This window comes from Camelus dromedarius, chromosome 8 (genome assembly GCF_036321535.1).
Source record: "Camelus dromedarius isolate mCamDro1 chromosome 8, mCamDro1.pat, whole genome shotgun sequence".
NCBI classification, from domain to species: domain Eukaryota; kingdom Metazoa; phylum Chordata; class Mammalia; order Artiodactyla; family Camelidae; genus Camelus; species Camelus dromedarius.
Window position 1 is genome coordinate 23,883,325 of NC_087443.1, and position 19,824 is coordinate 23,903,148.

A 19,824-nucleotide genomic window follows, 5' to 3' on the forward strand; every position below is an offset into this window, starting at 1 on the left:
TTTTTAGTCATGACATTTAACTCACTTTGGAATTACAAATAACATTAAATCAAGACATGGCATTTTTCTAGGACAAAGATATAAGGAAATAAATGCCAGCTCCTTGTCCTTAGACCAATCTCAGTATCACTACCTTTCAAATTAAAGAACATCAATGGGCCGATGGAATGGGCTTCTGGGAACAGCTAGAGCTGAGCTGTTGTCCAGTAGCCAAGTCCAGGCATATTTAAGATGACCCCTCAGTCACCAGTAAAACTTTTTACTTTACAGTAAAACTCTCAGAAGTGGGCTGGACTCATTGCCAGAGTCTGCAGCAGCAGTTACATTTCAGGCAGTCTAAGGTCTAATATCTTAAGAGGATGACATAGAGAATGCTCCTCAGGCTCAGTCAAACCCTCATTTCTTAAAGGTGGTTCTATGAGGGACAATAATAAATTCTCACAGTGATTTGGAGGAGAAATGGGAAGCATGCTCCATGTGCAAGGTCAGAGTATCTTTGCCATCAAACTCCATATTCTCTGTTTCTCTTGGCATCTTTTTGTCAGTCATCATCCCACAATGATGTTTCTGCAGTGGGTGAAATGGATTAAGAAGTAATGATCCAGACAGTGCAGTGGATGGTGGAAAATGTTGGCCTGGAATCTGGAAGGCTTATTCTCTTCCAACCAGGCTACCACTGATTCTTGTGGGCTCCCTCCCCTTACTAATCCTCAACATTTCTAAATTCTTGCCCTAAAAAATTTATACATCATGATTAATCTCCTTCTAAGGTCTGCTACCATTTTCTCTCTCTCCTAATCTTCTTCTGATAGTTTATTGCTTGGAGTAAAAGACTATCAGCATCCATTCCTTTGCTTTGTCCTTTTCCATTGTAGAAAAGCAAATGCAATTTATTTACAAGTGCACAAGGCCTTATGACTTGCCCAGCTTTCTCCCAGTGACTTTCTATATGATAATGTGGATCTGTGTTGATCTCTGAGCTTAAAATGTATGTGAGTTTTTATGAGGGAAATTGCTTGACATTTTCCTGGACTTCAGATTCATCTCCCCATTAAAGCATTTTCCTGTTTCATATCAAGAGTAACATGCCAGTGGGTAGCATGGCAGCCACGATTGATGCACTAAACCCTGAAGAGCTGCCCCTCAAGTGGGTGTGGGTGAGTCTGAAGGCTTGCCCCTCTCTAGAAGGGAGCTGAGTAGGTGATTTTACTGATAAGAGGATTGCACTGGAGCCTGTGGGCAAACCAATGATAGGGCCTTGTCTGAGTCTGTTCAGGCAGCTATAACAAAAATACCATAGACAGGGTGACTTACACAACAGAAGTTTATTTTTAGCAGATCTGGAGGCTGAGAAGTCCAAGATCCAGGCATATCAGATTTAGTGTCTGGTGAGGTCCCACTCCCTGGTTCATAGAGAGCCATCCTCTCGCTATACCCTTACATGGAGGAAGGGGCAAGGTATCTGTCTAGGGTCTCCTTTAAAAGGGCACATTTCCCGTTTATAAGGGTGGAGCCTGCAAGACCTACTCAGCTCCCAAAAGACCGATCACCAAATACCCTGGAGGTGGGGTTTCAACATATAAATTTTGATGAGGCACAAACATTCAGCCCATCATAGGCATGAAGTGTGAAAGTAGGCAGAACTCGACTGAAAGGTGCAGACCGAGCCAAAATGCCAGGAATCCACTAAAACATTGACACAGACTTTCTAGAGACCCGCCTTACCACCGTAAGTCACCATAAGGCTGGTGACTTTTTGGACAGTTTAAATGGTGGTAAGGACTGGGTGATTAATATACTGGAATATCAGTATGGTATCCCAATAACCTGTATTAAAAAAATTTTTTTGGAGTGTCAGCAGAGAGGGCACTACTGCAGACCATGGAGTGGCGTTTGGGTACTCTACAGACATTTTATTCTTTAAGTGGATTGCAAATTCTGGAAAGTATTCAAGAAACAATGTTCTTTCCCCCCAAAATGTAGCAATTTGTCTCTTATCAACCAGAGGATCTAGGAAAAAATACGTACACGGTAGTTCATTTAACTCTAAGCAATGAACGTGTGTGTACGTGTGCATACATACAGAAGTGGTAAAAATTTTATATTTACTTTCTTGAATGATTTTCCCAGCTCCCATAGGTAAATGAACTTGGCACACACAATTGGTCAAATGATCTTTGGCAACATGTTTTATTAAATTCTCACAAAAATCATAAGAGGTATCAGAATTAAAGCTCAAAATGATAATGTCTCAAGGTCAGTAACTCACAGAGTGGATATTCTATTATTGATAGAAGTGTGGTTTAATCAAAATTAGTTATTTTATAAACTGAGAGGAACCCAGAAACCGAATCTTATCACAGCAACAGGAGCGGAACAGACAGTAAGGGGGCTACATCCAGGTGCTGATGCTGGAAAAAGACACTAAGACTGGGGATATAAAGCCTGCTGCCCAAGGAGGGGTGGCATTGTCAGATCACAGTTCATCAGGCAATTGTCGTTAAAGTACCCAAGATGAATAAATGGGTTTTGCAACAGGTGGGGCGATTATACTGATGGGAAACCCAGAGCCAATGCTAATAGAAATCCAAGAAATTATAATCAAGCAGAGAGCTACAGCCTCTTAATGTGGAGTTGGAGTGTATAAAACTCACCCAGTCGAATGAAATTACTGTGTTATTTAAAAGATTTCTAAAAATTGTATTACAGAACAGAAAACAAGGCTGAAGTCTATTTACTCAAAATAAAGGACCTAGTTCAGGCTGCAGTAGTAGCCTAGTCCTGAGAAGGCAGGTTAAGCTGTTGTAATAAAGAATATCCCAAATCTCATTGGCTTAGAAATACGTCTTGTTCATGATGTATTTCATTGAAAGTTGGCTTGGACCTATGATCTGTGTTATCATCATTGTTGTCTTTCAGGGACCCAGGCTAACAAAGCAGTCCTTTTCTTTCTTTTTTTATTTTATTTTATTTTTTTTAAACATTTTTTTTATTGAGTTATAGTCGTTTTAAAATGTTGTGTCAAATTCCAGTGTAGAGCACAATTTTTCAGTTATACATGAACATACATACATTCATTGTCACATTTTCTTTCGCTGTGAGCCACCACAAGATCCTGTATATATTTCCCTGTGCTACACAGTGCAATCTTGTTTATTTATTCTACATTTTGAAACCCCAGTCTGTCCCTTCCCACCCCCACCCCCTGTCCCCCTGGCAACCACAAGTTTGTATTGTATGTCTATGAGTCTGTTTCTGTTTTGTATGTATGTATGTATGTATGTATGTATGTATGTATGTATGTATTTATTTATTTATTTATTTATTTATTTATTTATTTATTTATTTTAGATTCCGCATATGAACCCTCTCACATGGTATTTTTCTTTCTCTTTCTGGCTTACTTCACTTAGAATGACATTCTCCAGGGACATCCATGTTTCTGCAAATGGCATTATGTTGTCATTTTTTATGGCTGAATAGTATTCCATTGTATAAATATACCACATCTTCGTTATCCAGTCATCTGTTGATGGACATTTAGGCTGTTTCCATGTCTTGGCCATTGTAAATAGTGCTATTTTCAAAGCAGTCCTTTCCTAAAACATTTTAATCACAAGGAGGATGGAAAAAGCTGTGTGGTATAAACACTGGCTCTTAATACCTCTGCCAAAAAGTGAAATATATCATTTCTTTTAAAATTTTATTAGTCAAAGCAAGTCATACTGCAGACCTGAGTTCAACAGGGTGGGAGAAGTGTAATTATCATACTGGAAGTAGAATAGGAGAGATGTGAAAAATGATAGTCTGTTGCAACTGGTTATAATGTAAGTTGATTCCAAAGCATACATTGTGGGAACCAGTCAAAGCTGGACTCCTCATACACTTTTTAACTACGGTAGGCTTCAGTCTAGAAAGTAGGAAAGTAGAGCTCCTGTTGTAAGTCAAGTATCTTATCCAGATTTGTGTGTCGGTATGTGTTGGTGTGTGTCTGTAGGAGGGAACGTTTGTCTGTGTGTATGGGAATTGAGGATGAAAATGGGATAAAAAAAAGGAATATAAAAGGTTACATGGATCAAGTGGATGAGATGAAAGCATAAAATTGGGCTAAATATGGAAGAAGGAAGAATTCCAACCTGACTATCTGAGGCTCAGAATACCAGAAATTGACACAATACTGTAAACTGACTATATTTCAATTAGAAAAAAGTGAATGAAATTGGCACAATAATGAGGGTCTTCTATTTGAGAAAGATGTTACACTAAATCTTTTATTGAATTTTTCCAGCAGCCCTCCAAGATCAATATATAGATTTAATATTAACACAACCCATTCTGAAGATGGAGAAACTTGAATCTCATAGAAGTCTATATTAAGTTGTAGGTCAGGGATTTTAACCTCACGACAGGTTATTTTTTCCAACCCATTAATATGATGACTCCCCATTTCAACCACCTATGCAGCTCACAAACATTTCCCACACAGTGTGGGATGAATATAAAGCCACAGAAACAAAGAATCACTGATCCAATTGGAAACTGTCTTGAAAGAACTAAAAGCTAAAATTCCTAAAATCACTCCACTAACCAGACATTGAATTTTAGGTGAGATCTCAAAGCTCAGATTGTCACATACTGCTTTTGTCTAGCTTTTACTTTTGCCATGGGAAGACTTACCCCCCACCACCCCAACCTTAGGAAAGGTGCTTGTTTGAACAACATTTTTACATGGATACTATTTCTCCTTGAATGGTCAGCATTGTGTGGTATTTTTCTTCCTCTGGGAGAGATGTTTAAAGGTGCCTATTATTTGACCTCTGCCAGGCAGGCTGCCTTGCAGCTGGCCGTCCTGCCTACATTTATCCAGACAACTGAGCTCAGCTCTCATCTAAGCACATGGATGAGACCTGCAGCAGGCTCCCCATCTCGTGCATTTGGTATTCCGGGGAAGTAGCTCAAGTCCTGTACCTTGTTAGAGGAAGAAGCAAACTGCGAAAAAGACCTTGGATGTGAATCACGGCATTCTCACTCAGCTTATTAAAGCCATGTCTATTCCTGTTTGGTCTCTGAAGCTGTTCTGGTGCTAACTGTCAGGGAGATTTTTGAGTGGTGAGTGAACAGTCAGATGTTTTGCAGTTTATTGCTCTGTGCGGACATGGCCATTTGTCAGACGGTGCTCTCTCTTAAAAGATAAAGCAGAATTATTGATATGGACAATTCTGGCGGTGGAAGAAAAATATATTTTGGTTTCTGGTAGAATTTACCTGAAATACAATAGTACTTAGAAGCAAAAAAGTTTTAAAGACCTCCTTCATTGTTCAGAAATAATGATGTGTATTCTTGTCAAGTAAACCATACATTCCAACACTTAATAAAGTTAATTCATACTTTACTAACATTAGCATGTCGTCCACAAAATAAAAATTAAAATAATAATTTATTATTTGGACATTTTCCATGCAATGACTTTGCTGAAGTTGATACAATAGTTGAAAGTCTATTATACGTGCTGTTTTATTTTTGTATTCATATTTAAACCATACTATATCACAGGTCCTTACAAAAAAAGATTCTAAAAAGAAGTCTGCTGTCAGATAATAAATTTACCAACATGAAAAAAAAATTAACCCAGGTCATTCAATTTGAAGATTCAGAAAACTACATCTCAAATTCCTTTTCAGTGACAGTCTCCATTATGTTGCTCTGCACAGTTAGTTCTGCTTGGAACAAACCTTCTTTAGAATTAATAATTCTATAGGCACAATGCACTAAGTATATAAAAAGTTTAAATTTTTTTGTTAACAAATGCTGAAGAGGGAAGCAGTATGTATTGTTTTAAGCGGTCATGAAGCAAGCAAGTAAAAGCATTTCATTTCAAAAACAATACCTTTTCCAGTTTTCTAGGATTGGCAAAGAAAGAAAGCACAGACCATGTATTTCATATCTTTGAATTATTAATTTCAATTAAGTTGTCAGCTGGAATAAGTCATCAGAAAATTATCTTAACTTTATTTCTATAATTTCAGGGTTTTTTTACTGACTGTTCATTGCTATTAAATATATTTTAAAATATTGTATAATATATAACATTTTAATAAAAAGAAATACCAGTATTTATAAACACTGAAAATCCTAACAAGCATAAAGTGAAATACTAAAATAATATATTTATGTGTAATAAAATTGCAGGTATTTTGTGGTTATATTTTCTTTTTTATATATTCATTTTTCAACAGTATTATTTTTGTTTTTTTCTCCTCCAGCTTTATCAAAATATAATTTATAGAAACTGAAATTCACTAACTTTAATTATACAGTTTGATGAATTTGGATAATCCTATAGTGTTCTGTAATCACCACCAACACAAGACAGAAAATGTTTTCATCTCCTAGATGTTTGTTCATTGTTCCTTATAGTTGATTTGCTCTCTTAACCCAGGCTCAGACAACTACGAATTTGCTATCTGTCTTTTCTCTATTATTAAATTTCATAAAAATGGTAGTTTTGCCAAAGGGATCAAAACTGTCTGATTCATTGTCTGGATCAGCTGTCTATTTGCAGGAGTAACAGAAGACAGTGGATCACACTGGACTGCATCCACAGTGTGCAAGTAGCAAGATCCAGACTGTGGACTCTATAGGTCAAACGGTGTGGGTCTTTCACAGGTGTAAAAAAACTGACCAAACTTTATAAAATGAGCTTTTACATTATGTGGTCATTTGTTTGATTTCATTCACTTAACAGAATGTTTTTTGAGATTCATCCGTTTTGTTGCATGTAATCACCTTTTGTCTCTTTTTAGTGCTGAGTAGTTTCTATATATGGATATTCTGTAATGTGTTTATTCATTCACCAGGTAATAGACATTTGTGTTGTTCCCAGTTCCTGACTATTATGAAAATGATGCTATAATCATTCACGTACAAGTTATTGCATGTAGGTATGTTTTCATTTCCCTTGAGTAAATAATTAGGAGTGGTATTTCGAGTTCTTATGGTAAATCTACATGGCATTTTATGTCACACTATTTTCCAAAGTGAATGTGCTATTTTGCATTCCCCAGCAAGCTATGTGTGTGATGGTTGTTTCATAGCCTCACCAACACTTGGTGTTGTCAGTCTTTTTAACTTTAGCCATTCTAGTGGGTGGATAGCGGTAACTTGTTTAAATTTTTTTGTCCTCTGATGACTAGGGATGTTGCACCTCTTTTCACGGGCTTATTTACTATTACGTGTATCTTCTTTCGTGTGTGCTTTCTATTTTTCTCCACTTTTTAAGTTGGATTATCTTCTTATAATTGAGTTGTAACCATTCCTTATAATCATCTCAATAAAAGTCTTGTATTATATAGGTGTATTTTTCTCCCAGTCTCTAGCTTGCCTTTTAATTTTCATAACTTCGTCTTTCAAAGTAAAAAGTTTTAAATTTTATGAAGTTTACCACTTTTTAAAAACTTTATGGCTTGTGCTTTTTGTATCCTGTTTAAAGCACGTTTCCCTAAACCAATGTTTAAAAATAACATGTTTTCTTCTAGAAGTTTGAGCAATTACATTTAGGTCCATGATCGATTCCAAGTTAATTTTCTACTTGGTATGAGGTAAAGGTCTTTACTTTTTCTAACCAGGTTTCTATTTACTCCAATGTTTTTTGTAGAACAGACCATCTTTCCCTCCATTGAATTATCTTAATGCCCTTCTAGGAAATCAAGTGATCAATTACATGGTGGGTCTATTTCTGGTTTGTTCATTATGCTCCACTTTTATATATGTCTGCTCTTACACCAACAATATACTCTAATGATAGTTGATGATTTGTAGTAAGTCTTAAAATAAGATAGTATAAGCCCTTCAAAGCTTGTAATTAAATAAAGACAGATTTACTTTTTCCTTTCTTTTCGATATGTCTTAAGAAAATTTTTTTTCCCTGTTAATAAAGTACAGGATAGGATCTTCAATACAATGTTAAATAGAAGCAGTGAGAGTGAACATTAGCCTTGTTCCTGATCTTATGCTGAAAGCATTGAGCATTTCACCACTGAATATGACCCTAGTTGTACATCTTTCATGGATGTCCTTAATCTGATTGAGGAAATTTCCTTGTTGGCTGAGAATCTTTAGCATGAATGGTCTTGAACTTTGCTAGATGCTATTTCTGATCTGTGTAAAATACTATTTAGTTTTTCTTTTTAATTTTATTAATATTCTGAATTACATTGATTGATTTCCTAATGTTAAACCAACCTTCCATTCCCAGGAAGAGCAACCCTTGGGTATGATGTATTATCTGTCATTTTTATGTTGTTGGATTCTATTTGCTAAAAGTTTATTGATAATTTTTGTTTGTATGTTTTTACAGTTATTGACCTATTTTATTTTTTGTGATGTCTTTGATTTTTGTTTAAGGCAATAATAGTGTCATAAAACAGGTTGAGATTCCGTTCTTCCTCCATATTTTAATGACAGAGTCTGCATGGGATTTGTATTACTTCATTGTTACATAAGTTATTGAGATAACCAGTGAAACCATTTGGACCTAGATTTCTCTTTCCAGGAAAGTTTTTCGTTTTTGAATTATATTTCTTTAAAGTATATCAGGCTATTAAAATTTTCTATTTCTTCTTGCACTGATTTTGGTAATTTGGTATCTTCCCAGAAATTTGTCCATTCCATTTAGGTTGTCAAATTATCCATAATATTTCTATATTATTATTTTTTAATATCTCTAGCATCTGAAGTGATGAAACCACTTTAATGATATTGACAATATGTATCTTCCCTCTCTCTTTTTTTTGTTGATCAATTAACTAGAGAGAAGCTTATCAATTTTATTGATTTTTCAAAATAAAAGAACTGGCTTTGAGTTTCATTGATTCTTTTCTGTTGTTCTTTTTCTATTTTGTCTATTTATGATTTTAGCTTTATTATTTCTTATTTACACTTATTGTTTATTTATTTTTTATTCTTATTCTAATTTCTTAAAGTAATACCTCATATCATTAAATTTATTTTAATGTAATGTATAAATTCCAAACTAAAACTTTCCCTATGTATACTGCTTTAGCAGCACTCCACCAATTTTAATATATACTCATGATTTTTCATTTTAAAACATTTTTCATTGCCCTTGATATTTCTTCTTTAACTTGCGGGTCATTCAGAAGAATGTTGTTTAATAGCTACATATTTTAGGGGTTTTGGTTATTCCAATTTAATTCCACTGCATTCAGAGAATATATTCTGAATGATTTAATTTTTTAAATGAATTTTTACTTGTTTTATACACCAATCTATGGTTCATTGTGGTAAAATTACCATGTGCCCTAAATGTATATTCTAATGTAGTTTAGTGTAGTGTTCTGTAAATGTTAATTATATCAATGAATTTGATAAGGGTGTTCTGATATTTTTTTTTTCCTTTGGCTTTAGTTTTTGAGCCTCGTTTTATCAATTGCTGAGATAATGATGTTAAAATATTCATAATACTGTGGGATTGTCTACTTCTTAAATTAATTTTGTCAGTTTTGTCTCATGTATTTTGAAACTCTGTCATTAGGAACATGCACATGGTTTACTCCATTAGTTTCTAACATAATTAGTGATTTGGTTCAGTTATCTATCACTTTATTTCTTATTTTCTCCTAAAATTTTATTTCTCTCTTTCTTTTTTTTAAATTTTAAATTATTTGAATACATGTTGATATTCTATTTTAATTATCCTGTCAGCTCTTCAGTTGTGGTTCTTTGCATAATATTTTTATAGTTGCTGTAGGGATTACAGCATACATCCTTAACTTTCCACAATCCACTTAAGTTAGTATTGATTTACTTTACATAAAATATAAAAAAATTCCAGCTCTATACATATAGCTGTTTTATGTGTTCATCTGTACATATATGATAAAGTCCCTAGATAATATTATAATTTATGTTTCAAGTATATGAACTACATGAAAATTAAGAAATAAAGACCTAATATTATTTTGCATTTATTCAAATATTTACCATTTCTGGTGCTTTTAATTTCTTTCTGAGAATCCAGGTTTCTATTAGGTATCATTTACCTTCAGTTTGAAGAATCTCTTTAACATACATTACAGTATAGATGTCCTGCCAGTAAACTTTCTTTAAAGTGAAAATGTTTACATATCAAATTCATCCTGTAAGGATATTTATGCTAGACATAGGCTACTAGAGTAAACTTTTTGTGGAACTCTTTAAAGATGTTGTTTCATTCTTCTTTCCTCTGTAGTTTGAGATGTCAGATCTTAATAAAATCATCATCCCCTTGCGTGTAATATTTGTTTCTCTAGGTGATTTTGATTTGCTTTTTTATACTTAGCTTTCAAAATGTGACTATAACATGGCTTGTATCTTGGTGTGGCTTCTATGTGTTTATTCTAATTGACTGGCTTTTGTCTTTCATCAAATTTGGGAAATTTTCAGCCATTATTTTCCAGTATTTTTCTACACTATTTTTTTTCTCTACACTCTTTCTGGAACTCCAATTGTACATATTTTCAACCATTTGATATCATATACCAGGTACTTGAGGTTCTGTTCACTTTTCAACATTTTTCCTTAGAGCTATTGACAGTAAATATTTTCTATTGATCCATCTTCATTTCCAAGAATATTGCCTATGCCCCTTACATTTCGCTGTTATTGTAGATTCTGCATTGATCAGTTCTAGGATAAAAATTTGTTTCTTTTTAAAAATAATGTCTATTTCTCTGCTGAGATTCCCTGGCTTTTTAGTCATTGAAAGTGTGTTCTGTTTCACATCACTGAGGAGAGTTGTTGGTAGTCACTTTAAAAGTCTTGGCTGCTAGTTCCAACATTTTGGTCATCTCAGGGTAAATCTCAGTTGATTTTCTTTGCTCTTCAAAATATGTTCCAAATTCCTAGATCTTTGTATATTTGGCAATTTTCTTATTGTGTCCTGAGCATGGAGAATCTGAATTCTGTAATTTTTGTTGCATGGGAATAACAAACTCTGTTTCTTGGTCAACAGATCTGATTTTAATTCAGAATTTTTGTTTTTAGCTGAGTTGCTTTGTTTCCTACAGGTATGGTTCAGAGAGTCATGTAGATAGAATTAGGATATCCTTTCTCTGTCTCTTTGCCTTCTGAGTTTCTTCTAAGTCTCAGAGGTTGTGAATATCCAGGCCCAGAAGACTGTGGTTTTTCCAGTGGCAGCCTTGTTGCTTCCCATAGCATCCTGAATGCTTAGGCTCAAATCTAAGAGCAATAACAATATGAAATCCATTTGTAAAATACCTCTCCTCTGAGTTTGTACACCCCACAAGATTCTGCTTAATTCTGTTCACTCCCCAGTGTCTCCAGGTACCTGCTGTTTGCATTATGTTCAGATTTTGTAATGATTTCCTGTGCGTGAGTCAGTCTGGTGAGATCTTACCTCTCCGACCCTATAGGAAACAGAATAACATTTTAATTTTTAAAACTGCTTCTTTGACATTTGATTTTCAGCACTGCAAAGAAGAAATTTATGTTCAGTTTTAATTTTGTTACTTAATGTGAAAACTGACATCATCATCTTTTGGGTATAGTTTTTCTATATCCATTTAATCTAATAATAATAATATACCAGTATAGTTATATTTGTGTATTATTTATACTATTCATATCTACTAATTATGCTCTTTATTTTAACTTATACTTTATTATATTTTGACCATTTCTTTTCTAATTTTTATGGTTCCTTCCAAAGGATCCCATATAATTTATAGATTAGATGGTTCTTCTAAATTCTTAACATTTTTTTCTCTTCCTGCAAATGTTTGTCCTGTTCCTTTACATTATAGAAAAGCACCTCAAGAATGTCTTTTATGTCACTTACTTAAGTTTTCATAGTACTATTTATATAATTTACCACCCTCAGTATAAATTTTTAGTTTCCTTGTCATCATTTTTTTATCTCTGAACTTTTTATATGGTGTTTTAGAATATTATTAAATAACCTCAAAGCATTTTCTAAAATTACTTTGAGTTACTAAAGTAGAAAATTTGGAGTGATATTAACTGAGTCGAGGATAAACTGAATATATTTTATGATACCATATTTTTATTTGTTTCATGCTATTTTACATACAAACTGATTTGTATATAATAAATACCTGTGTATACATGTATATGTATGTATTCTTGCATGTGTGTCTGTGTGCTAATGAACATATGTTTATATGCATATATATGCATATATATATGTATATATATATATGTATGTACATTGATTAAATGATAAGTATGACCCAGACTTAGTATTTATCAAGGCATATGTTGTAATAGGGTGTATGATTTGAACAAAGTTGTGGACAAAATCCTTTTCATAGATGCAATTGAGAAGTAGGTCAATGAACATAGCTCCTGGCAGAATTCCCAGTTCCTAGAGGGCTGTCATTTGTTTTATCTTTTTTTGACAGAAATGGGATATTTTTCTTCTTCATTCAGTGGTTTTCTAACACATTGAACAGATGAATTGCATGAAAACCATAGCCCCCAGAATAAACTAGTCCTCTGTCTCTGTCTGATGCCTAATCAATTCATGGGTTGTGAGGTCTGTACATTTAAGGAAGCATGTGTTCTGACTTCTAGTCTTTCAGACTTGAGAAGCCACCTCCCTTTCAGGTTTCAGTCTTAGAAGACTCATTTTTAGAGGATTAAAGAGTTCCTTAAGAGAGAGAGCTTGGAGAACAGAATTGGCCCAAGACTAATAAGAAAAATAAAATCCTTGTGATTCCCAGGATTCGTTTCTTAGGCTAGGCTATGGGCTGTGTTCTTTGCAGCCAAACTGCTGATGGTTTGACTGTATGGCATCTTTATATTGAGAAAAGCTGATGAATGGTTACATTCAATGTAGATGAGACATATGACACTAATCCCATCCCTCAAATCCAGACCTGTGAGTTCTAATAATGGGGAATGAAAGGTTTTTACTCCAACCAACCAACCAAAAAAAAAAAAAAAAACATGATACACTATAGAATTAGAAACTTGATAAGATTTATATTACCACCTGTGAGAGATTAATTTTCTATTCTTAACAGAAATACCACATATATGCTGACTTATAGAAAACTACTAAATGAAAGTTCCTATCTAGAAAGTTGCCTCTCAGCCATAACACAATGTGGAAAAGTTGCACAATTTAAAAAAAAAATTTATAGTTTTAATATTTTCCTTGGTACAAATTCTATGTATACACAGATGTAGTATAAACTACTACTCTAGGTACTAGTAACAGCGGTACATCTACCTCCCTGTGGATTATTTCAAATTGAAGGTTTTGGCAACCCTACATTGAGCCAATCTATCAATGTCATTTTTTTCAATAGCATTTGCTTACTTAGTGTCTGTGTGTCACATTTTGGTAACTTGTGTAATATTTCAAACTTTATTGATATTGTTATATTTCTCTTGGTGATCTATGAGCAGTGATCATTGATGTTACTATTGTAATTGATTTGGGGTGCCAGAAACTGCACCCATGGACGATGGTGAACTAAATCACTAAATGTTGTGTGTTCTGCTATTTCCACCCACCAGCTGTTCCCCCATCTCTCCCTCTCCTCAGGCTTCCTTTTCTCTGAGACATAACAATATTGAAATTCGGCCAGTTAATAACTGTACCATGACCTCTAAGTGTTCAAATGTAAGGATGAGCCACATGTCTCTCACTTTAAATCAAAAGCTAGAAATGATTGAACTTAGTGAGGGAGGCATGTCACAAGCCAAGACAGGCTAATAGCTAGGCCTCTTGTGTCAAATGGTTAGCCAAGCTGTGAATGCAAAGGAAAAGTTCTCAAAGAAAATTAAAAGTACTACTCCAGTGAACACACAAATGATAAGAAAGTGAAACGACCTTATTGCTGACGTGGAGAAATTTTTAGTGGTCAAGGTAGAAGATCAAACCAGCCACAATATTCCATTAAGCCAAGTCCAATGCAGAGCCAAGCCCTAACTCTCTTTAATTCTGTGGCAGTTGAAAGAAGTAAGGGTGCTGCAGAAGAAAGGGTTGAAGCTACAGAGGCTGGTTCATGAGGTTTAAGGAAAGAAAGCCATCTCCATAACATCAAAATGCAAGGTGAAGCAGCAAATAGTGATGTAGAAGCTGCAACAAGTCATCCAGAAGATCTAACTAAGGTAATCAATAAAGGTGGCTGCATTAAACAACAGATTTTCAATGTAGACATGGAAGAAGATGCCATCCAGGACTTTCATAGCTAGAGAGGAGAAGTCTGTGCCTGGCTTCATATTTCAAAGGGCAGCTAAGACAGCTGGGGACTTGAAGTTCAAGCTAAAGTTCATTTATCATTATGGAAATCCTAGGGCCCTGAAGAACCATACTAGATCGACTCTGCCTGTGCTCTGTAAGTGCAATAACAAAGCCTAGATGACAGCACGTCTGTATGCAACACGATTTGCTGAATATTTTGAGCCCACTGTTGAGACCTACTACTCAGAAAAAAAGGATTCCTTTCAAAATATTACTGTTCATTGACAATGTACCTAGTCACCCAGGAGCTCGGATGGAGGTGTGCAGTGAGAGTAACGTCTTCGTGCCTGCTCACACGACATCTGTTCTGCAGCCTATGGGTGAAGTAGTAATTTTGTCTTTCAAGTATTGTTATTTAGAAAATACCTTTCAAAAGGCTACAGTTGCCACAGACAGGGATCCCTCTGATAGATCTAGGCAAAGTAAGTTTAAGACCTTCTGGAAAGTATTCATCATTCTAGATGCCAGTAAGAACATTCACTATTCATGGAAAGTGGTCAAAGTATCAATATTAACTGGAGCTTGGAAGAAGTTGATTCCAGCCCCTATCAATAACTTTGAGGGGATTCAAGACTTCAGTGGGAAAGGTAACTGCCTTTATGCTAGAATGCAGATATGCTAGAAATAGCAAGAGAAATAGATTTAGAAGTGGCTTCTGAAGCTGTGATGGAATTGCTGCAATCTCAGGATAAAACTTACAGGACAAGGAGGGTTGCTTCTTAGGGACGAGCAAAGAAAGTGTTTTCTTGAGATGGAATCTACTTCTGGTGGAGATGTTGTGCAGTTTGCTAAAATGACAACATAGGATTTAGAATATAACATAAATTTATTTGATAGAGCATCAGAAGGGCCTGAGAGCATTGACTTCAATTTTGAAAGAAGTTCCAGTGTGGGTAAAATGCTATCAAACAGCATTGCATGCTACAGAGAAATCATTCTCAAAAGGAAGGGTCAATCGATGTGGCAGACTTCATTGTTGTCTCTTTGAAAAAAAAAAAAAATTGCCACAGCGACTCCAACCTTCAGCAGCCACCACACTGGTCAGTCATCAGCCATCAACATCTGAGGCAAGACACTCCACCAGCAGAACGATTAATGACTCGTTGAAAGCTCGGATGATGGTTAGCATTTATTAGAGCTAAAGTATTTTCTCATTAAAGTATGTACACTTTTTAGACACAATGCTATTGTACACTTAATAGACTACAGTGTAGTGTAAACATAACTTTCACATGTAGTGGGAAGCCACAGACTTTGTGTGACTCTCTTTATGGTGGTATTTGCTTTATTGCAGTGGTCTGTGACTGAGCTTGTAATACCTCCGAGGTATGCTGTGGTGTTAAGGTTTATACTTAGGTCTATGATCAATCTTGAATTAATTGTATAATATAAGGGGAGTATGATGAGGTTTATTGATTGAGTTTTTTTTTTCCTTGCTGATGTACATTAAATTGTCCCAGCGCCATTTGTTGAAAAGACTATTCTTTCTCCATTGTATTAACTTTACTACCTTGTCAAAAGTTAATGTTTTCTTTGGGGATTTTTTTCTGTTTCATGATCTTTTCTCCAGTACAACGGTCTTGATGACTGTTCCTTATGTTTTGTTGAAATCAGGTAGCCTGAGTCCCCTCCTTGGCCCAAGCAGTGTGAAGGAATAATGGGATAAGTGCTAAGTATGCTCTTAGGCTGCTAAGGAGGAAGTGTGTTCTTCAGTGTTAACACATGGTGCCCGTCAGATCAGTACGCAGGACGTGGCATTGCGGATTGGACCAAAGTTTCAGCTTGTAACAACTGCATATTTATTTACTCAGCTTGATTCTCTGTTCATATGGTTTTGGCAGCCTCTCTGGAGTGGATTACCTTAAAATTAGAGATTGACAGACATGTTTAACATTTGAGGAACCAGATCTGTTTTTTATATATATATTTTTTTTATTTATATATTATATATGTGTTTTATATATATATCTGTATATATATCTCACACACTTTGAATTTTAATCAGAGGCAAGAATAATCACAGTGAAAATAATAATACTTTGCATTGTTGATCGTGGGGGTATTGAGTTTACAGGGTTCTTTCATATGTTTTATCACATCCAGTCAAAAGAAAAAAGCCTGCAAGACAAGCTATTTTCCCTATTTTAAAATAAGGAAGCTACTGCTGAACTAGTTATCAAAGATACGTGTGGACAATAAAAGCCTTATCATCTCAATGTCCATGGATGAAGAAAAAAATATGGCGTTGGCCAGGTCAGTAGGAAGTGACTTACATATCATCAAAACACTTAGCATCATCAAAATGAATGCTTGCCTAAGAGTCAACCAAAAGGGGAACCTGTTGAGGAATCCAAAACATTAGGTTGATATAAACAACAAGCAGGTGGAAGTGGGTAGCATTGTATATGGCAACATAATTAGAGCTAATGAGATGAAATTAGGGAGATTATGGAGGAGGTCAGAGTTAACAGAATTGTGGAGTAAGTAGCAATTAACAATAGAGCTCCTTTTTCTGCTGAGTTTTTGGAAAAACATGTTTTATGAGTGAGAATAATTAGTTTATAGGGCTAATTTCCAGGAGCTGCTTAAGAGAGTGCTCCAGAAAAATGTTAAATTTCTGAAACAGTGTAGCCAACAGGAAAACAACACATACCCATATCTACGCACACAGCCTAATTTAGGTGAATTTTAGAAATTGTTTTTAAATACCTATGATGTCCTAGAGACTGTTCATTAAATTGAAAGATAATGTTTCGTTTTTCCTCTCAATTCAGTGCCTTAAAATTTGGTAATGATAGTAAAACTTTATATATTATACCCCTGATTAACATTTCCCTTCTCTGTGTATTTTTACAAAATGTCACAGTAATAAATTTAAAATATTTCCTTAAAATAGCCTATAAACCACTGAAAAAGTAGTAGTAAAAAATTTTGTGAACTTTACAAACTGGCTCTTCAGTATTACCCTAATTAATAATTGAATGTGATTTTCAAGTTTCATAGTCAGTTTGTTTCTAACATCGACTCAATTTTATATAAATTTTAAATTACAAGTAATCACATTTTGGACAATGATGAAAAAAATTCTCTGGGAATAATACGAGAAAAGCACAACCTATTTCTGATCCATCAGAACATTAAAATAGTGTTTTTGTAAATAATCCCCCAGGCAAGCCCCCACTGGGAAATTCTGTGTGATTTGTACACAGGAATGTGTAGGGTCTGTGAGAAACCCAGAGTAGCTTTTTCAAGCTGTATTTGTTTCTTATGCACAGTGCCAAGTCTTGAAAGAGGAAGGAATAAAGGTGGAAAAACTCAAGTATAGTAAAAACATTGTGTATGTGTGGATAAATATATTTAATTCCCTTCTTTCTTTATTCATTTTCCATATATAATCTCTCGCTAACAAGGGGGAAATAAGACTGAGAGAAACGCTCATTTTTCTGTCTCTTTGGGCCAGGGACTGAAGGACCTCCTCCTACCTGAGACACACTCTCAGTCCTGTTTCCCCCTTGTTAGCTGATTTAATGAAAATCCTTCCTCCTGCTAGGAATATAATTCGGAATCTCTCTAAATGTAAGGTCAGTAGTTTATATCTAGATGTGAGTTATCACACACCTATATGTAAAATAATTGTTCAAGATACGAGTGTATGGCTGGAATATGTCCCATCAAGGCTGCCAAGGGGGACACGATACGTTTGGCAGGTACAGAGATGACAGTGGGCTCAAAGGAATGTTACCATTTACTAGTCTGACAGTGATTTATGCTAAAGTGGGGTGGACATAAACAGTAGTTGAAGACCCTGGAAAATGAAGGCAATAAATTAAGAGTTGGGACTGTGGTTTTCTTGCTGGGAGGATACTCTGGTTCAAGAATCGTCTGGAGAGTGAGCAGCACTGGGATCCTGGAGACCTGAGATCAACTGGGGTCTGGATGGTCAATCAGATGCTCATTCTGTGGCCCCTTGAACAGTCATCTGAAGTGAGCCCCAAGGACATCAGCCATATTGCTGTTGTCTGCACATCCAGAACAGTAGGAGTGTTGGACTGTGAGTGAAACGCCAGATTACTTCCTCTCTCTCCTCCTTGGTTTCTCGTGTTACTGTGGTGTCAATAATGTCCACTCGTATGGTCAGGCCATTCAAGGTGGCTGTTCTCTCTCTCGGACGTCCCCTGCTCCCTCAGCGCCTGCTTCACCTACACCCTATTCACAGGACCGACCTTCCTACATACTTGCCCCCCACCCCAGCTAGTGATTGTTCTTATCAAAGGGGCGATGAGGGGCATGCCCTTCTGCTGGTTTCCCTGGTAACTGATGAGCCAACCTGATGTCGGTTCCTCTTGCAACTGCTAACCTCCCCCGGCCCCCAGGAGCAAGACTGCTTCCACCCTCTGCACATGGTGTTCAGACACATAAGCTCCCCATCCGTTAAACCATTGATGTCTGTCACTGACTCTTGAGTTCCTTCTTTGGTCTTGCAACTGGATGAGTATAGGCCTCGTAGACCTGCGAGGTGCAGCCCAGCACCCCTCGACCTCCCTCGCAGAGCAAGGACCTGCTAGTGTGAGGCAAGAAGCTGCATTTTGTGTGGCAGGCTTATTGGATGAAAGGAAGTTATTTAAATACCTGAAAGGACAATGCTGAGTCATATTTTCCCCGTGGATCATGGGATTTGTTTCATTTGCTACCCTTCAAATGGATTAACATCAATTTCTCCCAAATTCAAAAAAAGAAAAAAAAAAAACAACCAAAAAACTCTATCAGGAAGAATAAACACAATTGAAGCCAATGGAAGATTCATTCAGACCTACAGAACATAAAAAACTGGGAAATGAGAAGAGGCACGTTGATATTTTTCCCCTCTATGGCTGGGGCAAAAATGCACAGAAGTTATCTTTAGGGACACTGTTATTAACAGTACTGAAGTGATCATGAATCACGAGGAGAGGGACATTTATGTGTCCCTGTCATAACCCGTGTTAGGGGTTATGTAACATTATGTTCTATGTGTTAGGTCTGTGATTTTGTTTCTGCCTGTTTACATTTCTTTGTCTTAGTAATAGCCCCCCTCTTTTCCCTTGGAATGTGGGGAGCCGGGTGATGGAGGAGGAGGGGGTGCCATTACCTAGGTTCATGGACTGCTGGACCAGCAGGCCCGCCATAGGTTTTCCTCGTTTTCTGTCTCTCTGGGTCAGGGACTGAAGGACCTCCTCCCACCTGAGTCTGCAGGGACTCATTTGTGGAGGTCTGGAGATCTGTTGGAAAGCTCTCAGGGGCTCTGTTTGTTACCAGAAGCTAAATCAGAGAACAGACACTGTCACCAGGACAAAAAAAGAGAAAGCACTTGTGATTCCCTGTGACAGCTGCTTAGTGATTGCTTCAAGTGAATAGACTACAGCTCAGCCTCTTTTCCAGAGTGTCGCTGCTCAGTCTTCTGATTTGGGTTAACTAGGGAGAGAGGCCGGTTCCTTTGTCAAGGGCAGGGACAATGAAGTTTCCGGACACCAACTACCCACATCTTCTAGGTG

The 19,824-nt window shown here is 36.1% G+C and overlaps 1 pseudogene; it reads left to right on the plus strand.

The window, feature by feature from the left end:
• Positions 1–1,100: 1,100 nt before the first annotated feature.
• LOC105092496 (serine/threonine-protein kinase MARK2-like) overlaps positions 1,101–19,824 on the plus strand; it is a 63,710-nt pseudogene continuing 44,986 nt past the window's right edge.